Source organism: Hypanus sabinus, chromosome 12 (genome assembly GCF_030144855.1).
Source record: "Hypanus sabinus isolate sHypSab1 chromosome 12, sHypSab1.hap1, whole genome shotgun sequence".
Taxonomy (NCBI): domain Eukaryota; kingdom Metazoa; phylum Chordata; class Chondrichthyes; order Myliobatiformes; family Dasyatidae; genus Hypanus; species Hypanus sabinus.
Genome location: NC_082717.1, coordinates 12,731,779 through 12,753,110, shown reverse-complemented (window position 1 = coordinate 12,753,110; position 21,332 = coordinate 12,731,779). Strand labels below are relative to the sequence as shown.

Here is a 21,332-nt window from a genome sequence, read left to right as displayed (position 1 = left end):
ATTGCATTTGTCTTCTGCACCACCGACTCAACCTGGAGGCTTCTGCAGGCTACATGCAAGCATTAGAGAGCAGTTTTGGCGTATGGGATGCCCAATGGAGTTTATGATAGGGTTTAGGCGCACGTTCCGGGAGAAAGGCGAGAAACTTCCATTTATTGGCTAGAGAGATAGCTGCTTCGCTTGAGGCGTAAGGGGCCATTCAACTGGCTGATGTGAATCAATTAAGGATGGACCAAGTGGTGAAGGGTGTACATGGCGTGATTGCTTTCAGCCTCCGAATGTCTCGTAAGACACGTCCCCCTCCTTTGTTTGTTGAGCTGATCGGAGAATTAGAGAGGCGGAAAATGCGATGGAGGAGTGGGATGCTTCCCTCAGCAGGGTACAGTCTTCGGTGGTAGCCTCTGTTGCTGAATCTACCTCTGATGTCCCACTGGTGGGGGTTTTACAGGATTTGGTGAAAGTTTTTAGAGCTGAGGTATCCTGGCAGGTGCTGTCACCAAGCCTGACAAAGCCGATAGGGAGCTGGACTCACTGATGGGATGTACTAAGCAGATGGCTGCTTTTGAACAGGGTCCCATGAAAAAGGGAGCAACCACCATTGTCTGCTACAGCTGTGGTGAGGAGGGACATTTCATGTGAGAGTGCGAAGGATGGGAAAACCTTTGGAAAGTGAACCAACAGTTACTTAAAGAGAAGATGAAGTTGGGAAAACTGGGAGAGACCCAGAGATGGAGTGGCCTGGTGTCTCGGGGGAGGGGGAAACACGATTCAATCAATGTTTCATGGAAAACACTAAAGTGCAAAACCCTGTTCCTGAAAGCTTAGTGGGTCGAGCTCCAGTGTATCCCTACGTATCGAGGGTATTATGCTGGGGCCGTACTTGTCACTGGTTCTCAGGTTAGTCTGTTGTACAGATTCCTCTAAAAACAGTATTCGAGAAATTTACAATTGACGCCTCTCAGTGCCCTAGAGCTCTGGGGCTTTAATACTGATGACTACTCGTGTGATAGCTACTTGTTGCTGAAGCAGTGGTTTTTGGAGGCAGACGTGGGAGTAGCTGAGGTCCTCAATGCATTAGTGTTGGTTTGTCCGGACACGGTTAAAAAGGGTGAAGCTTCAATTCTCGTGGGAATAAACACTCCTACTGTGAGAAGGCTAGCGGGAGCCTGCAAGGAGAGAGTTTGAGAGAGCTTTCTGAAAACCTGTCCGTTCACCCGGTGTTCAGAGCTGTTTTTGAGAAAGTGCAAGCTCATCCTGGGCCAGATGATGAGCACAAGCGAGGAACTGTGTGGTGCACCAAGTCCAAACTCGTCCTGTTACAGCCTGGGGAAGTACCTAGAGTGAAGAGAAAACCCAAATTTCCTGGAATGCCTTATGCTGAGGCCCTCTTGGTGAACATTCTAGAAGACTCATGCTTACCTGCTGGGGTACTGGTAAGGCCTGAACTGCAGAAGCTGTCGATTGTACGGGTAAGAAGGATGACAGTGATTGTCAGGAACATCTTGGAGAGGGAGGTCATCCTTTGGCTGGAAATGCTGTTGGTACATTTTTTTCCAGTGACGGTAATCTCCAGTTTTCCTGTGAAAAAAGCAGGAGAGAGACCACCTCCTGGATCAGGAAAGTTGACAGCCAACTCATTCAACTTTGGTGACTCCCTGGTGCCTGGAGGTTGGAACTGGTGACTTACAGAGAAGGTGTTAAAGTTCAAAGATGTCTTAACTGCTGACGAGTTTGATGTGGGTTGTTCCAAGAGCACTCATCACACCATCTGAGTGACAGAGGACACCCCTTCCAGAGAACGGTCTCGACAGTTAGCACCAGCAGATGTGGAGGACGTTCGGCAGCATCTGCTGAAACTGAAGGAAGGTGGGATTATCACTGGGTCACATAGTCCCTTTGCGTCACCCGTAGTGGTAGCAAGGAAGAAAAAAGAGAAGGTAACAATGTGCGTTGACTATCGGATGCTGAACCAACACACAGTCCCCAACTGGTATACTCTTCTGCGGATCGAGGACATGCTGCTCTGTCTGAGTGGGGCGAAATGATTCAGTGTGCTGGGCCTAAGGGGTGGGTATTTCAGATACTCATGAGTGAAGCTGACAAAGAGAAGATGGCATCCATGTGTCCACTTCAATTCTTTCAGTTTGAAAGAACACCAGGAAGCACCAGCTACTTTCCAGTGTGTTACGGAGAAGACAATTGGGAAAATGAACTGGCAAACCTGGATGATCTCATAGTGTTCAGGTCCACCCTGGAAGAGCATGGGATGAGGCTGCTGAAGGTGTTAGGGTGCCTGAAAGCCGAGGGTTTAGAACTGTCACTGGACATGCCAGTTCTGCACGATGCCTGTCAATTGCATTGGGCACATCGTCTCCCTGGATGGAGTAACTACAGATCTGTCAAAGATATAAGTGGTGACCACACGACCAAGGCTCAAGAATGTGAGCACCCTTAAGCTCAATCCTCGAATTCTGTGGGTACTATTGGAGGCTTGTGAAGGATTACTCCAAAGTGACTCACCCTTTGAATCAGCTTCTGTGCAGTTATCCTCCCTTGGGGAAGAAAGGGAGGGGGATGCGAGGAGAAGGTGGAGCCTTTTGGAGCGAGATGGGATGCAAAATATGAAGTGACCTTTCAAGCACTGACGAAGCTTCTGACAAAAGCACCTGTGTTGGCTTTTGCCAACCCCCAGGTTCCGTATCTATTGCATATAGGCACCAGCCAAGGAGGCTCCAGATCAGGATCAGGGCACAGGATTGACACTTGTCAATTTTGTCATCCAGAGTCTTTCACTCTCCAAGCGAAACTACCCCTGCACAAATTGGAGTTTCTGGCATTGAAATGGGCTGTGGTGGATAAGTTAAGTGATTATCTCTATGGTGCCAAGTTCGAGGCAAGGACAGATAACAATCCATTGACTTATATCCTGACCTCAGAAAAATTTAAATGCCACAGGCCATCATTGGTTGGTGGTGTTGTCTTACTATGATTTCAGCCTGAAGTACTGGCTGGGGAGCCGGAATATTGATGCTGATGCCTTGTCCCAGTGTGCAGGAAATGGATGGAGAGTGGGAGAGCATTCCTGCACCTGGAGTTAACCCTTACATACTGTTCCGGTCAAATTTGACCCGTTTTGACATTTGACAGCAGTAAAAACACCCTAAATGCCATTTTTCAGCTGAAATTTGATGACTTTTCCCTAAATTGACCCAAAATGTGCAAAAATGAAAATATTTAAAAATTTTATACTTCTGTACAATTGCTACAAATTTTTGTACATTTAGGCTGTTCCAGGTCAAATTTGACCCGTATCTATTGAAATGGATTTTAGATCTCTGAAACATTAATTAAGGATTAATCATCATTTATTAATGTCAGATAGGCTATTTATACATTCTAAATAGATCTGTGGTTCAAAATTTGGTATAGATACTTGATATGAAGGGATACTTGGACCGGGCCAAAATTGACCCTGATCATACTGTGAAGGTGTAGAATATGAGCATTATGTAAGGTTTTCAGCAATGTGCCAGTTATCCACCACAGGGAAATCGGAGGCAAGGCCAGGGCAGAATAGAGCAGTGGACCATTTGGAACTGTGACCATTCCACAGCCTTACTGCAACTTGACTATACTGAATATGAAGCTGTTGCCTGCATTGAGTCCTGGGGAAGTGGCTGCCACTCAGTGAGATGACCCTTGTATAGGCAGCGTTTGGTCAGCTGTTGTGGAAGGGCAGTTGGCCCAAGCTGAAAAGATGAAGCACCCTGCCATACCTCTACTGCTGAGAGAATGGAACAAACTGGAGTTGAGGAACCAGGTTCTATACTGGGTCAGGTCTCCTCCAGATAAGCCTTGGTGTTCCCAGTTGGTCTCGCCCGAGAAGCATTGGAGGATTGTGTTGCAGTCATTTTATGATGATTCAGTTCATTTGGTGTTTGACAAGACCTATGGATTGGTCTGAGCTCAGTTCTACTGGCCTTGAGTGAAATTCAAGGTCAAAGTTGTGCATTTAATGTACTTGGATGGAGACGCTGCCTACAAGGTCTGTTCCTTTATCCCATTTGCAGAGCAGCCACTTGAATTAGTATATGTGAATTTCCCCTCCATAGAGTTTGATTCCAGCAACACTGTGAATGTCTTGGTTATTACTTATCACAACACCAGATATGCTCAAGCCTCCCCTACAAATGATCAGAGGGCATCCACCAAGGCTGAAGAGCTATGGGAAAAAAAATTCATTCATTATGGCCTTCCTAGATGGATTCGCAGTGATCAGGCAAGGGATTTTGAGAGTAGGCTCTGGTTGTAGTCCCACCCAACCTCAGTGGAAAAAACAGCACGCACAAAATGCTGGTGGAACGCAGCAGGCCAGGCAGCGTCTATAGGAAGAAGTACAGTCGACATTTCGGGTCGAGACCTTTCGTCCCGAAACATCGTCTGTACTTCTTCCTATTGACGCTGCCTGGCCTGCTGCGTTCCACCAGCATTTTGTGTTTGTTGCTTGAATTTCCAGCATCCGCAGATTTCCTCATGCTCAGTGGAAAAAGCTTGCTTTCATTGACTTTATCGACACCCCTCATAATTTTGTATACATTTATCAAATCTCCTCCCAATCTTCTACGTTCTAAAGAAATACAATCCTAACCTATTCAATCTTTCCTTATAACTCCAGTCCTCCAGACCTGACAGAGTCCTTGTAAATGTTCTCTGTACTCTTTCAACATTGTTTACATCTTTCCTGTAGGTAGGTGACACAATACTCCAAATTATAACTCATCCAGGTCTTATGACATAACATCCAATTTCCTGTACTCAATACATTGATTTATGAAGGCCAATGTTCTGAAATCTTTCTTTATGAACCTATCTACCTGTGATGCCACTTTCAACAAATTATGTATCTTTATTCCAGATCCCTTTGTTTTACCACCCTCCTCAGTTCTGGACCGTTCACTGTGTTAGACCTACCTGGTTGGTCATACAAAACTAAATTGAATTGAATTGACTTTATTGCGTACATCCTTCACATACAGGTGGAGTAAAAATCTTTACGTTACATCTCTGTCTAAATGTGCAATGTGCTATTATAGTAATTTATAATAAATATTATGTGCAACAGGATAGTTAATATAACTTAGAAATACAGTTGCATCAGCACGAATTAGGCAGTCTGAATGCCTGATGGAAGAAGTTGTCCCAGAGCCTGTTGGTCCTGGCTTTTATGCTGCGGTACTGTTTCCCAGATGGTAGCAGCTGGAACAGTTTGTGGTTGGGGTGACTCAGGTCTCCAATGATTCCTTGGGCCCTTTTACACACCTATCTTTGTAAATGTCCTGAATAGTGGGAAGTTCACATCTACAGATGCGCTGGGCTGTCTGCAACACTCTCTGCAGAGTCCTGTGATTGAGGGAAGTACAGTTCCCATACCGGGCAGTGATGCAGCCAGTCAGGATGCTCTCAATTGTGCCCCTGCAGTAAGTTCTTAGGAATTGGGGGCCCATACCAAACTTCTTCAACCGTCTGAGTTAAAAAAGGCGCTGTTGTGCCTTTTTCACCTCACAGCCGGTACGTACAGACCACGTGAGGTTCTCAGTGATGTGGATGCCGAGGAACTTAAAGCTGTTCACCCTCTCGACCCCAGATCCATTGATGTCAATAGGGGCTAGCCCAGGGGTGGGCAAACTTTTTGACTTGTAGGCCACAAAGGGTTCTAAAATTTGACAGGGGGGCTGGACCAGGAGCAGATGGACGGAGTGTTTTGGTAAGACACCTCATAAGAGAAAATAAAATATCATGGGATATGTAGAAAACATGTGCTTTAATTTCAATTGAAAATGAACAAATGCATTACAACAAAATATCTGTCTTTGAAGTCCCATGGTATTTAGCTATTTATTGAAATGACTTTTAAAACACTGAAAATTAAATGAATAAAATACAGCTTTTTTTAATAGTAACAGTTATTATTTTAAAGCACTGAAAATTCTGTTATCCTTCAAGATATTATCATCATCACTCTCCTCCTGATTGTCTTTATTTCAAAAACGGTAGGAGATGCAGGTCTACTTGTCCTGCTCCTTCTTATTCAATTGTCCCCTGTGCCAAAACTCAACAACGACCAGCACAAAGACAGAACAGTGACAGCGCGCCAGTATGCGGAGCGCGTTATTTGATCTGGAGCGCATTTTTTATTTTGAGAACGTACGTGCACCTGCGCACTACTCATGTCCATCACTTAACAGAAATGACATGTAACATGTAAGGCTTATTGAAAAAAATATTTTCAAATGCATTTTTTACATAACACAACGAAGAAACTTATTTTTAATTTCAGTGGGAACAGTGTTGTTGGTCTCCCTTTTTAGCCAGCGCATCAAAGTCTGGATTTAGTTTTGTTGTGGCGATTCTCAGGATGGATCTGAGGTGTTGGTCAGTTAACTTGGATCTGTGGCTGGCTTTGTTGATGTTCATGACGCTGAACACCTGTTCACACAAATAGGTCGAGCCGAACAAAGAGTAAAGCGCAAATGTGGAGTAATACGCTGCACCTCAACAAAGGTCATTGTATATAGAGTGCGTCATCTATTGGGAAAACGCCAGAATTGCGGGGAAAAAACGTTAACAAGGTTTATTAATATAATTTCATCAAGTTCTGCGGGCCAGATTAAAAAGCTTAATGGGCCGCATATGGCCCCCGGGCCGTAGTTTGCCCATTCCTGGGTTAGCCTGTCTCTGTTCCTCCCGTAGTTCACAACCAACTGTTTGGTTTTTGTGACATTGAAAAAGAGGTTGATTTCTTGACACCACTGTGTCAGGGTGATAATTTCTTCTGTGTAAACTGCCTCGTTATTATTTGAGATTAGGCCAATCAGTGTAGTCAAAACCTTGCACTTGTCTGCATTAAATCACAGCTGCCATTTCTCAGCCCATTTTTCCAGCTGATGCAGATCCTTCTGCAAGCCATGATAATCTTCTCCACTGTCTGCTGCACCCCTAATCTTTGTGTCATCTGCAATTTTGTTGATCCAGCTAACCCTATTATCATCCAGATCCTTGATATAGGTGACAAACAACAAAGGACCCAGCACCAATCCCTGTGGCACACCACCAGTCACAGGCCTCCAGTCAGAGAGGCAGCTCTCTACTACCACTCTGTTGCTTCTCCCACAAAACCAATGTCTAATCTATTTTACTAACTCATCCTGAATGCCCTGTCTTATTTCCTAATAGCAGATGCAGTATCGCATGCTCTCTCATTGGGACTTCTACTACTGTTGAAAGAAACTTTCCTGAACACATTTGACAAAAATTATCCCATCTAGTCCATTTACAGTATGGGATTCACAATGCATGGTAAAGTTGCTTGATCTGCTGATCTATCCCAAGTCACCAGACAAAGCTTCAAGCCAATGTTTTCATTTTAACCACACCTAGATGACTGGCAGGAAGTCCTCCAGCACTTTTGGTCTCAGTTTGGATGGTACAAGAACTCTTAATCCCCACTTCAGGCAACCTTCAAGACCTAGTTCATGCCAGCACTGGTAAAGATGAGGAAACAGATTTCTGATGCATGCTCAGACAATTCTGGGTGGCCATGTAGACCTGAGACATGTGGGGTCTTTTCTGGTTTCCTTTTGGATCACCGCTGTTGTAACAAAGAGACTTTTGATTTGCATTAGGGAGAATACATCAAGAGGAGTGTCCTCTTTTGTAAGTTTTTCAGTTATTTCCTTTTCCAACTGTAAATGAGACAATTCATCAGCATTTCCATAATTAGTTCTCTTCTTGAATTTGATCTTCTAATTGTGTCTTCTAAGAATCAGAGCCCATCTCTACCTTCATGCTGCTTCTGTGGATTGAAAATGGACACCAGAGGCTGATGATCAGTAACAAGGGTAAACTTTCTTCCATACAAGTACTAGTTGAAAACTTTTACGCCCCAAACCAGACGCAAGGCCTCTCCGTCAACCTATGCGTATTTTTTCTCTGTAGTGGTTAGGGAACGTGATGCAAAGGCTGTGGGGCCTTCCCTTCCATCACACATGGCATGTGGCATGGTTGCACCTGGACCATAAGCTGAGGCATTACAGTGAGCTTCAATGAAGTGGATCATCCTGTCCAAGTACAAAGTCTGACATCACTATTACCTTTCTCTTTTGGAAAGCCACCTCACATTGATACGTCCATTCCCATTTCTTCCTGTACTGACTGCAAGTAAATGTATTAATCACGTGTTCACAAACAGTAAAAATCCAACCAAACGTTCATGTTCCCCAAGTTACAGAATCTATAAAGCTGAATATTCAACAAACAAACATTCAACAAACCTACCTAGCTAAAAGCACATGCAGAGCATACCTTACCAATGATTATGAGCTTTAAACAATGAGAGAGAGAGAGAGAGAGAGAAAGAACCTCCCACACACGCTCTCTATATACTCAGGATGTTTGAAACTGGACACCAGGCAGGAAAAAGCAGTTGTTGTTTCTAAACTAGCCAATCACAGCAGAAGCAAGTTTCAACAGTTCGAGTAAGGTATCCCCCCCCCCCCCCCCACCACTCCCCACAGGATATTTCTCAATCTGTAGTAATGAGTTCAAGGGCTGGAGCATAGTAACCAAGTTTCACAGGAACCTGCTATGGTAATTGACAAATCTTAAAAAGGATCGCAACTGTAACAATTGCTTTGGCCTTGGGGGATCCACCACTGCTTGAATTTTCTCAACACACTTCTCTAAACTTGTTGCATCAATGGTCCATTATTTCCAAAACTGCGGCAAGATATAGTGTGAACAAAGTTGCGGCAAGAACGCATCCCTGTTTTACCCCGTGGTTGATGGTGAAGGCTTTGCAATAGATACTTTGCCAGACATGTTCTCATGAAATAACTTGATCATCATAACCAGCCTATCTGGACAGCCATAAGTTTTGAGCACTTCCCAGAGTGTTTCTCTGTCCACTGTATCAAATGCTTGTGAGAAATCAACCAAGACAACGAACAATGGCTGCTGCTGTTCTACTGCCTTCTCCTGGAGTTGCCTCAAAGTAAAAATCACGTCAGTGGTTGCTCTTCCAGCCCAAAAGCCACATTGGGTTTCAGGAATCACATCTTCTGAGATGTTCTTGAGCCGGTTAAGCAGTATCTTTGCCATAATCTTGCCAGTGGTGGACAGGAGGGCGATTCCTCGGTGGTTTCCACAAACACTGCGGTCGCCTTTCTTCTTGTAGATGGTGACTATCAGTGCATCTTTGAAGTCCTGAGGGAGACATTGGTTCTGCCAGCAAGCATTATATAAGTCCAAAAGTTCAGTCTTCAGAGCAGAACCACCTGGCTTCAGTACACCTGATGGAATCCTGTCTTGCCCGGGTGCTTTACCACTTCTGGTATCTTTTAAAGCCTTATTAAGTTCTGTCAAAGTGATGAATTTTGCAGTTTTGGAAATAATGGACCATGATTTGGACAAAGGTGTGTACGTCAGGACTCATTCAGATGAAAAATTGTTCAACCTGTCAAGACTCAAAGCCTCAACCAAATCAAGAGAGATATGTGTCAGAGAGCTACTGTATACAGCCGACTCAGCCCTGGTTGCTACTGATGTTAATGTGATTCAAGAAATTGTAGACCGCTTCTCGTTTGCTGCCGCTCCTTTTGGCCTAAGAATCAATGTCTCCAAAACCAAACTTCTGTACCAGCCTCTTCTTTTTTTAGTCCCAGCGAGACCCAACCACCAGTCATATCGGTCAATGGGGTAGCGCTGAAATGCTCTGACTCTTTCACATACTTAGAAAGCGCTGTGACCAGCTCATCAGATCTGGAAGTTGAGAGGAGAATTCAATCAGCTACAAAAGTCTTTGGTGCTTTGCAGAAGTGACTTTGGTCTCACAACAACAATAAAATGGCAACCAAGGTCAAAGGTCAAACAAAGCTGTTTTATCATCTCTGCTTTATTGAGCTGAAATGATGACATTGTATCGGAAGCACATCAGGAAATTGACCAAGATACAACTCGGGCATTTACGCCAAATTTTATACATCAAGTGGCAAGAGAGGGTACCAGATGTGGAGGTGCTCAAACGTGCTGGGACAGTCAGCGCAGAATCACTCATCACAGCCTCTCAGCTGCATTGGACTGGTCATGTCACGAGAATGAGTGATGATCGTTTACCCAAAGCTGTTTTCTATGGCGAGCTACATGAAGGAAAGAGGAAGCATGGTGGTCAGAAGCTGCGCTACAAAGGTGTGCTGAAGTGCCATATGAAGAGCACTGACATGAATGTCAGCACCTGGGAGAAAGATGCTTTGGACAGAAGTTGGTGCTGCATTGTCAATAAGTCAATCCCAGCTATCGAGGAGAAAAGGCAGAAGAAATATGAAGCAGGTCATGAATGCAGACATTCGGTGCTAGACCAGTCAAATCACAAATGCAACCAATGTGTACCAATCCAATGCTGGTCTTGTGGCCCATAAGCATGCCTGCAGAGACTAATTGATGGACAGCCGAAGAAGAAGCAGCAATGGTGTGATCACAGTAAGGGAAGCGGCGTCATGCTCTGAGCCCACAGTCTTCTAATCTTTTAACACTGTCTTGAGATTTTGGAGCTGTTCCTTGTTGGCAGGAGGTAGCAAGTGGGAATAAAAAGGGCCTTTTCTGGTTGGCTGCTAGTGACTAATGGTGTTCTCAGGGGTCAAAATTAGGACTGCTACTTTTCACATTGTTTGTCAGTCATCTGGATCATGGAATTGATGGCTGATCAAGCTTTGCTGATGATACAAAGATAGGTGGAGGGGTAGATAGTGCTGAGGAAGCAATGCGATTAAAGCAGGACTTGACAAATTGGAAGAATGGGCAAAAATATGGCAGATGGAATGCAGTGTTGGGAAATGTATGGTAATGCATTTTGGTAAAAGGGACAATAATACAGACTATTATCTAAATGGGGAGAAGGTTCAAACCTCAGAGGTGCAGAGGGACTTAGGAGTCCTCGTGCAAGACTCCCAGAATATTAATTTACAGGTTGAGTCTATGGTAAAGAAGGAAAATGCAGTGTTGGAACTTATTTCAAGGGGAATAGAGTATAAAAGCAAAAAGATAATGCTGAGCCTTTATGAAACACTAGTCAGGCTACACTTAAGAGTATTGTCAACAGTTTTAGGCCCCAATCTCAGATTGGAGAGAGTCCAGAGGAGGTTCACAAGGATGATTCCAGCAATGAAGGGATTAATATATAAGTGTTTGGCATCTTTGGGCCACAGTCTGTTCAAATTGGCGACGACATCTCCTCCATGATCTCCATCAGCACGGGTGCACAATATGACTGTGTGCTTAGCCCCCTGCTCGACTCACTTTGCACTTATTATTGTGTGGCTAAGGACAGCTCCAATGTAATCTTCAAGATTCCTCATGGCACCACTGTTGTTGGTAGAGATGAATCAGCAGATAGGAATGAACTAAAGATCTGGCAGAGTCGTGCCATAACAGCAGCCTCTTACTCAAGGTTAGCAAGACCAAGGATCTAATTATTGATTTCAGGAGAAGGAAACCAGAGATCCATGAGCCTGTCCTCATTGTAGGATCAAAGGTGGAGAGGATTAGCAAAGTTAAATTTCTCTGTGTTATTTCAGTGGAGCCGTCCTGGGCCCAGCATGTTAATTTTCACTTTGTGAATCTCAATGCTACTCACTTCTGCGTCACTCTCTTCATTATCAAATTCTTCATCAAAAGCATATAGATTAGTGTTCATTTTGAAACTGCCAGTTTTTCTCTTAACTCTGCAGTCCATTTATTTTTTGTCTGCTTGGCATGTTCTGTGAATGTGTCCTGCTTTGTTGCATTTTCTGCAAGATTCAACATTGGTCTGGTGAGTGTCAACCCTTGCCGCAGCAGTAACACATTTGTTCAGCCAGGCAGGCCTCTGTCTGGATGCTGCAACTTTTGCACGCTTACTTTTGTTCCTGACTGCAACTCGGTTGCGTCTCTGTGTGTTATTTCCTTTGATTCAGCAATTTCAACTGCTGATTCAAATGTGATTTGAGCTTCAATTAGGAGCCATTTTTGAATGCTTCCTTATAAGATTCCACAGATTAAATGAATTCTCAGTGCATTATTAAGCCCAGCACTGAACACAATACCCAGAAAATTTCATTTCAGCCCCATAAGCTGAAATGGACTTACCTTTCTTTTGATTCCACTTATGTAACCTAAAGTGTTCAGCTATCAACATAGGTTTGGTTGAAACAGTTATACCTTTACGCAAACTATGCTTTTCCACCAATTGCACTCAGCAATTGGATTTCTCTTTGGCTATTTCATTTGCTTCAACATTCTGCTCAATTTTTTCGGTATGCATGATCCAGTTATCTACTGTGCAATCAAATGTGTCTATCTTTCTGACATAAATAGCAGAAATGGCTGTCTATTTTTATGATCACTTGGCACTCGTTGTTTAAGAACCCATGAATTCTTTCTATTTTCTGTCTGTGGTTTTTATTTCAACCATCTCTCTCCCTCTTCCAAAAAGACTCTTACTGCACACTTTTAAAAACAAAACTGGAATGTTGCTCTCTTCTTGTGGTGAATAAAATTATGCTACACTTTTTGTAACTCAATCATTTCTCTCCTCTTACAAAGAAAGCTTGCTGTCCTTTTCTAAAAAAACTTGTACATCTCGCTACATTTCAACAGGTTCATACATAAGTAGTTAACTCAGGTTCATTTTAAACTTCTTCATCACCACTGTTAAGTTTTCTAACTTCAAAGCATAAAATTAATCAAAAGAAAAACATGGAGCTGGGGATAACGTGTCTACTTCATTCTTACTTTAGTGAGGTGCACAAGTTTGATGCAGTGGGTTAATGATGTATGCCATTCACATACTTTTATATATAACCCGTAATGAATTTTGTAAACAACAATGCTTAATCAAACAATATATTCAACAATATTACTCATCTATTTCTGAAGTATTAAATACACAGTATGGGAGAAGTGTGAAGTCATACACTAGGTAAAAGGAATCAAAAGATGGAATATTATCTAAATGGAGAGTGGCTACACTCTTCACATATGAGTGAAGCTCAGGGGGCTCTAGGTGTCCTAGTGCACCAAGATGAAAAAGTCAGCAGGCAGATCCAACAAGTGGTTAACTATGCAACTAGCATGTTGGCCTTTGCAGGGAAAAGTTTGGAGATTATGAATGGGGGTGGGGGGGTTATGAACAGGGAGTTGTTAAAGGCCACACTAGGAAAGCTTAGCAGCTTTGGTCCTTTACCTAAATAAGGACATGGTAACATTGGTGGCTGTCCAATGGAAGTTCACTAGGCTACTTCCTGTGATCAGAAGGTTGTCCTGTCAACAGAGGGTAGACAGTTTGGAGTCATATTCCTTAGAGTTTAGAAGAATGAGGTTGGCTTTATTTGAGCATATCTTCTTGATATCTTTCCTGTAGGTACGTGACCAGAAATGTAAAAATTACTCTAAATTAGGCGTCAGCAATATCTTATACAACTTCAACCTAACATCCCAAGTCCTGTACTCAATACCTTGATTTATGAAGGCCATATGGCAAAAATGCTCTTTATGACACTATCCACTTGTAATGGCACTTTCAAGGGATTATAGATCTCCATTCACAGATCCCCTTGCTCTACCATACTGCTCACTGTGTAAGTTCTCCCAAAGTGCAACACCTCACACATGCCTGCATTAAGTTCCATCTGCCCTTTTTCAGCCCATTTTCCAACTATTGAAGCTTGCAGTGGGATCCGGACAAGTTGGAAAATGGGCTGAATGGCCATAGTATGGCCCCAATCTTGGTGTCAGTCACAAATATGACAATCCAGTTTACCACATTATCATCCAGATCATTGATATAGCTGACAAACAATGATGGAGCCAACATCAATCCCTGCTGCACACCACAAGGCACAGGCCTCCAGTAAAGCCGCTGAACCTTCTTCACTAAACTCCAGTTTTTACAGCTGTGTCAGTTGAAGTTTGTCATTCTTGCAGATGACATCAAGATTTGGGGCTTAGTGGATAGTGTAGAAGGTTATCAAAATTCACAGTAGGATGTTTCAGGGGAGATTTGATAGAAGTATACAAATTTATGAGGGATATAGATAGGGTAAGTGTAAGCCGGCTTTTCCACTGAGGTTGGGTGAACTCATGTGTTAAGGGTAAAACTTGAAATCTTTAAGTGGAACATGAGGGGAACTTTCTTCATTCAGAGGCGGTGAGAATGTGGATCAAGCTGCCAGTGCAAGCGATGGATTCAAGTTCAATTTCAACTCTTAAGAGAAATTTGGATAGGTACATGAATGAGAGGTGTATGGAGGGTTATGTTCTGGGTATGGGTCATATTAATAGTTTGTTACAGATTAGATGGGCTGAAGGGTCTGTTTCTGTGTTCTATAACTCTATTAGCTTTATTTGCCGCATCGAAAGCACACACTGAAATAAGTTATTTTGCCACAATGACTAACACATTCCAAGGATTGTGTTGGCGGCAGCCCCCAAATGTCAACACACTTCTGGCACCAACTTAACATTCCCATAGCTCACTGACCCGCTCCCTATCTGGACATCTCTGGAATGTGGGAGGAAACTTGAGCACCAGGTGAAAGCATCGTGGTCATGGGGAGAACGTACAAGCTGCTTACAGAGAGCAGTGGGAACCAAACTTTGAAGAGTGACCACTGGTACTGTAACTGTTATGCTACCATGATGCACTACATATCAGATACATGGATTGGAAAGGTTTAGAAGTTCATGGGCCAAACACTGGCAAATGGGACTATCTTGGATGGGCCATCTGGGTCAGCATGGACAAGTTGGACCGAAGGGACTGTTTCCATACTGCTAGACTCTATGACACTGCAGGGGCCTCCATGGTTATGTATGGCTGAGGTACAGAAATATGACTGCATAAACTCTTATCCATATTTTTAAAGTACTTTTCAAGCTAGTAATAATAATAATACAGTAATAATAATAACACTTTTCCTGATAATTATTAATGACAGGACATTATATTTTACATTCATCTAATTATGGGGTGTGTTATTGTGACTTTTCAATGTAATCAAAGAATGATAGGAAGTCTACCTAGAGTCAAACAAAATAAGTAACTATAGAAAGCAATGTTTTTGACATAGAAATATAAACTTATGAACAATTAATATAGAACATAGAACATAGAGCAGATGGGGCTCGTCAGCCACTGTTGCCTGCTCAACTCAGAGAAGAAAGAGTTTTTCAAGGATGTTAGTAGGAAAGCTGATGAAGACAAGGCAGTGGATGTTGTCTACGTGGACTTTAGCATGACATTTGACAAGGTCCCGCATGGGAGGTTGGTCTAGAAGGTTCAATCGCTTGGCACCCACGATGAGGTATTAAATTGGATTAGACATAGGCTTTGTGTGAGAAGCCAGAGAGTGGTAGTAGATGGTTGCCTCTTTGACTGGAGGTCTGTGACTAGTGGTGTGCTGTGGGGATCGGTGCTGGGTCCGTTGTTTTTTGTCTTCTATTTCAATTACCTCAATGATAATGTGTTTAACTATATCAGCAAATTTGCAGATGACGTCAAGATTAGGGGTGTAATTGACAACAAGGAAGACTAACAGGGCTTGCAGTGGATCTGGACCAGCTGGAAAATTGGGTTGCGAAAGACTACAACAAGAGGACATAGGTTAAGGATGAAAGGTAAAAAGTTTAAAGGGAACATGAAGGGATACAAAATGAAATCAAACCATTAGAAAGGGGTGACATAGAATTGGAAGGTATTGAATCATCATGGATAGAGCTAAGGAACTGCAAGGGTAAAAAGACCTTGATGGGAATTACAGTATATACAGATCCCTGAACAGCACTAAGGATGTGGTTCACAAATTACAACAGGAGATAGAAAATGTGTGTCAAAGGGCAATATTACAATAGACATGGGTGATTTCAATATGCAGGTAGATTGGGAAAATTGGGTTGATGCTGGATCCCAAGAGGGAGAATTGGAGTGCCTTTGGGATGTTTTGTTAGATTAGCTCATGGTTGAGCTAACTGGGGAGCCCACTAGAGCTCACTCAGATATTCTGGATTGGGTGTTGTTAAATGAGACAGAATTGAATCGAGAGCTGAAGGTAAAGGAAACCTTAGGGTTAAGTGATCATAATATGATCGAATTTACCCTGCAATTTGAGAAGGAGAATTTAAAATCAGATGTATCAGTATTACAGTGAAGGAAAGGAAATTACAGAGGCATGGGAGAGGAGTTGACAATTGATTGAGGAAAAAAAACACTGGCAGTGATGACAACATGTCAGCATTGGCTGGAATCTCTGGAAACAATTCGGAAGCCACAGGGTATATATATCCCAAAGAGGGAGAAGTATTCAAAAGGCAAGATGACAGAACCGTGGCCTACAAGAGAAGTCAAAGCCAACATAAAAGTCAAAGAGAGGGCATATAATAAAGCAAAAGTGAGTGGGAAGATAGAGGATTGGGAATCTTTTAAAAAACAACAGAAGGCAACTAAAAAGGCAATAAGAAAGAGAAGATGGAACACAAAAGTAAGCCAGCTAATAACATTAAAGGCATACCAAAAGTTTGTTCATATACATTAAGTGCAAAAGAGAGGTGAAAGTGGATATTGGATGGCTGGAAAACAATGCTAGAGGGTTAGTGATGGGGGCAGGGAAATGGCAGGTAAACTGAATCAGTATTTTGCATCAGTCTTCACTGTGGATGACACTGTCAGTATGGTGGAAGTTCCAGGTGTCAGGGGTCAGAAGTGTAGGAAGTTACTATTACTAGGGAGCAAGTTCTTGGGAAACTGAAAGGTCTGAAGGTAGGTAAGTCACCTGGACCAGATGGTGTACACCTCAGGGTGCTGAAAGAGGTAGCTGAAGAGATTTTGGAGGCATTAGTAATGACCTTTCAAGAATCACTAGATTTGGGAATGGTTCTGGAACATTGAAGAATTGTAAATGTCACTCCACTCTTCAAGAAGGGAGAAAGGCAGAAGAAAGGGTATTATAGGGCAGTTAGTCTGGACTTCAGTGGTTGAAAAGATGTTGGAGGCGATTATTAAGGATGTCTTTTCAGGATACTTAGAGGAACATGATAAAATAGGCCGTAGACAGCATAATTCCCTCACAGAAAATCTTGCCTGACAAATCTGTAGGAATTCTTTGAAGAAATAACAAGCAGGGTCGACAAAGGAGTATTGGTTAATGTTGTGTGTTTGGATTTTTAGAAGGCCTTTGACAAGGTACCGCAGGTGAGGCTGCTTAACAAGTTAAGAGTCCATGGTATTACAGGAAAGATACTAGCATGGATAAAGGAATGGTTGATAAGCAGAAGGCAAAGAGTGGGAATAAACGAAGTCCTTTCTGGTTGGCTGCTGATGACTAGTGGTGTTCCACAGGGGTCTGTGTTGGAACTGCTTCTTTTTACGTAATACGTCAATGACTTGGACAATGGAATTGATGGCTTTGTCGCAAAGTTTGTGGACAATACAACAAGTGGAAGGGTAGATAGTTTTGAGGAAGTAGAGAGGTATCAGAAGGATTTAGACTGATGAGACTAGGCAAAGAGGTGGCAGACGGAATAAGGTGTTGGGAAGTGTATGGTCATGCACTTTGGTAGAAAAAATAGAAGAATAGAAGGTCAGACCCCACTTGGAGATTTACAAAAGTGTTGCCTGGTTTGGGGAGCATGACTTTATGGGAATAGGTTGAGTGAACTCAGCCTTTTCTCCTTGGAGTGACGGAGGATGAGAGGTGACCTGATAGAGGTGTACAAGATGATGAGAGGCATTGATCATGCAGATAGTCAGAGGCTTTTTCCCAGGGCTGAAATGGCTGGCATGAGAGGGCACAGTTTTAAGGTGCTTGGAAGTAGGTATAGAGGAGACGTTAGAGATAAGATTTTTACGCAGAGTGGTGAGTGCCTGGAATGGGCTGCTGGCAACGGTGGTGGAGGCAGAAGGGTGGAGGGTCTTTTAAGAGACACCTGGATAGCTTAGAAAAATAGAGGGCTATGGGTAACCCTAAGTCATTTCTGAGGTAGGGACATGTTCGGCACAGCTTTGTGGGCTGAAGGACCTGTATTGTGCTGAAGGTTTTCTATGTTTCTTTGTTTGTATGTTTCCATGACTATTTTCTAAATGGAGAGAAAATTAAAAAAATTTGAGGTGTAAAATCAAGTCAAGTTTATTGTTGTTTAACTACATACATGTATATAACGCATATAAACACATTATATATATATATAGAAATGAGACAACATTTTTTTGAACCAGGGTGTAAAGCATAGTAGTACACATAACAGCTGATAACCTAGGAAATTAAGGATAAAATCTACAGATGAATCATGCATAAATTTTAAAAATTCCTTTAATATTAAATATGGTAAGGTACAGAAGAGATTAACTAGTGACATTTCAACTATGATGCAGCCAGGAGTTCAGAAGCTTAATTTCCTGGGGAAGGAAACTGTTTCTCATCCTTACTGCTCTTGTTTTTATACATTGGAGTCTCCTGCCTGATGGTAGAAAGTTAAAAAGGATATGGATGGATGGGTAGGATCCGTAATAATACTAAAGGCCCTGTGTATGCAGCACTCCTGATAAATGTCCTGTACGGATGGTAGGGAGACCCCAATGATCCTCTCAGCTGTTCTCACAGTCCTTTGTGTGGACTTCTGGTCAATGCTTGGCTGCTCCCATACCAGATGGAGATGCAACTTGTCAGGAAGCTCTCTATGGTGTTCCTGTAAAACGCAGTTAAAATGGAGGGTGGGAGCTTTGCTTGCCTCAGTTTTCTTAGGAAGTGAAGGTGCTGCTGTACCTCCTTGTTCAGAAAGGTAATATTAAGGTCATCTGTGATGTGAACTCCCTGGAATTTGGTGCATTTAACTCTCTTCGCGAAGAGCATTGCATTCTCAGTTGGGGGGGGGGGGGTCATTTGTCTGCATCTTTCTGAAGCTCACAATGATTTCCTTTGTCTTCTCCACGTTCAGGCCCAAGTTGCTCTTCTCACACAAATCCAGCAGCTGCTCCACCTCTTCGTTGTACTCCATCTAATCAAAGGGACTTAGGAGTCCTTGTGTAGGATTCTCTAAAGGTTAATTTGCAGGTTGAGCCTGTGGTGAGGAAGGCAAATGCAATGTCGGCATTCATTTCAAGGGGATGAGAATATAAAGCAAGGATGTAATGTCGATGCTTTATAAAGTACTGGTGAGGCCTCACTTGGAGTATTGTGAGCAGTTTTGGGCCCCTTTTCTCAGAGGGGATGTGCTCAAACTGGAGTTCCAAGGAGATTCATGAAAATGATTCTAGGATTGAATGGATTGTCATGTGACTCTTTTTTGTGCCTCTGGGCCTGTACTCACTAGAGTTCAGAAGAATGAGGAGTGACCTAATTCAAACCTATCAGATGGTGAAAGGCTTTGATAGAATGGATGTGGAGAGAATGTTTCCTGTTGTGGGAGAGATTAGTACCAGAGGACACAGCCTCAGAATAAAGTGATATCTATTTAGAATGGAGATATAGGAGATCTAGGCCTCATATGGAGCCAGTGATCATTAATGGAAAATGTGTGGAGCAGGTTAAGACCTACAAGTATCTGGGAGTGCAGTTAGATGAGAAGTTAGACTGGACTGCCAACACAGATGCCCTATGCAGGAAAGCACAGAGTCGACTGTACTTCCTCAGAAAGCTGGCGTCATTCAATGTTTGTAGTGAGATGCTGAAGATGTTCTATCGGTCAGTTGTGGAGAGCGCCCTCTTCTTTGTGGTGGCGTGCTGGGGAGGCAGCATTAAGAAGAGGGACGCCTCACGTCTTAATAAGCTGGTAAGGAAGGCGGGCTCTGTCGTGGGCACAGAACTGGAGAGTATGACATCGGTGGCAGAGCGGAGGGTGCTGAGTAGGCTACGGTCAATCATGGAAAACCCTGAACATCCTCTGCACAGCACCATCCAGAGACGGAGAAGCAGCTTCAGCGGCAGGTTGCTGTCAATGCAATGCTCCTCAGACAGGATGAAGAGATCATTACTCCCCAACGCCATTCGGCTCTACAATTCAACCACCAGGGGCAAGACATGTTAAAGTGCCGGGGTTAGGACTGAGCTTAAATTACCACTCAATGCACTTTAGTAAACTATTTAAGAACTTTTTAAAAGCTATTTATTAATGCTTTTTGGGAGGGTGATTTTAGATGCATATCATATTTATACTGAGTTAAATACTGTATGTAATTAGTTTTGCTACAATAAGTGTATGGGACACTGGAAAAATGTTGAATTTCCCCTTGGGGATGAATAAAGTATCTATCTATCTATCTATGAGAAGGAATTTCTTTCGTCAGAGAGTGGTGAATCTGTGGAAACCAAGTCTTTATGTATATTTAAGGCAGGGGTTAGGCTGATTGTTTCTTAATTGGCCAGTCAGGGCATGAGGAAATACGGGGAGAAAGCAAAAGATTAAGGCTATGAGGAAAAATTGATCAGCCATGATGAAATGGCAGAGCAAACTCAATGGGCCAAATGGCCTAATTCTGCTTCTATGGTCTTAATGGAAACTTTTTCACTCAGTGGATATGAGAGTGTGGACCAAGCTGCCAGCACAAGTGGTGCATGTGAACTCGATTTCAATATTTAAGAACAGGTTGGATAGGTCCATGCATTAATAAATTTCATGACATATGCTGGTGATACTAAACTTGATACAGATAGCTAAGGCCCAGGTACACTCAATGGGATTAGGAAGTTTAAATGATTCAGCACAGATTAGATGGGCCAAAAGGCCTGTTTCCAGGCTGACTGGCAACTCCTGTGATGCTGCTTGTGTCAGTCTCTATTGTTCCTTTGGAGTTATCAGAGCGGGAGCCTGCTACATGGGCAACTGCCTGCTTTCCACTTCATTCATTTCTCTTCGTTTTAAGAACAGCTTTTATTTTTCATAAGACATAGGAGCAGAATAAGGCCATTCAGCCCATCAAATCTGCTTGATTTCATCATGGCTGATCGAGTTCCCTCTCTATCCCATTCTCCTGCCTTTTCCCTGGAGCTTTTCATGCCCTGACTAGTCGAGAACCTATCAACCTCCACTTTAAATATACCCAATGACCTGGCCACCACAGCAGCCTGTGGAAATGAATGCCACAGTTTCAACATCCCCTGGCTAAAGAAATTCCTCCTTATCTCCATTCTAAATAGACATCACTCTATTCCGAGTCTGTTCCCTCTTGTCCTAGACTCACCCACCACAGGAAACACTCTCTCCACATCCACTCTATCTAGGCCTTTCCATATTCAATAGTTTTCAATGAGATC

General features: G+C 42.9%; 1 protein-coding gene across 21 annotated transcripts in view; it reads left to right on the top strand.

The window, feature by feature from the left end:
- The window catches only part of LOC132402627 (uncharacterized), a 381,320-nt gene that overhangs the window by 88,006 nt on the left and 271,982 nt on the right, over window positions 1–21,332 (top strand). Inside the window, exon 2 of one of the 21 annotated variants that reach the window (XR_009515016.1) lies at window positions 4,916–5,036. The exons of the other annotated variants lie outside the window; for them this stretch is intronic. The gene's annotated coding sequence lies outside the window, so the exon portion shown is untranslated. Of the gene's footprint in view, window positions 1–4,915; window positions 5,037–21,332 lie in introns of those variants that run through there. 21 annotated transcript variants of the gene reach the window in all.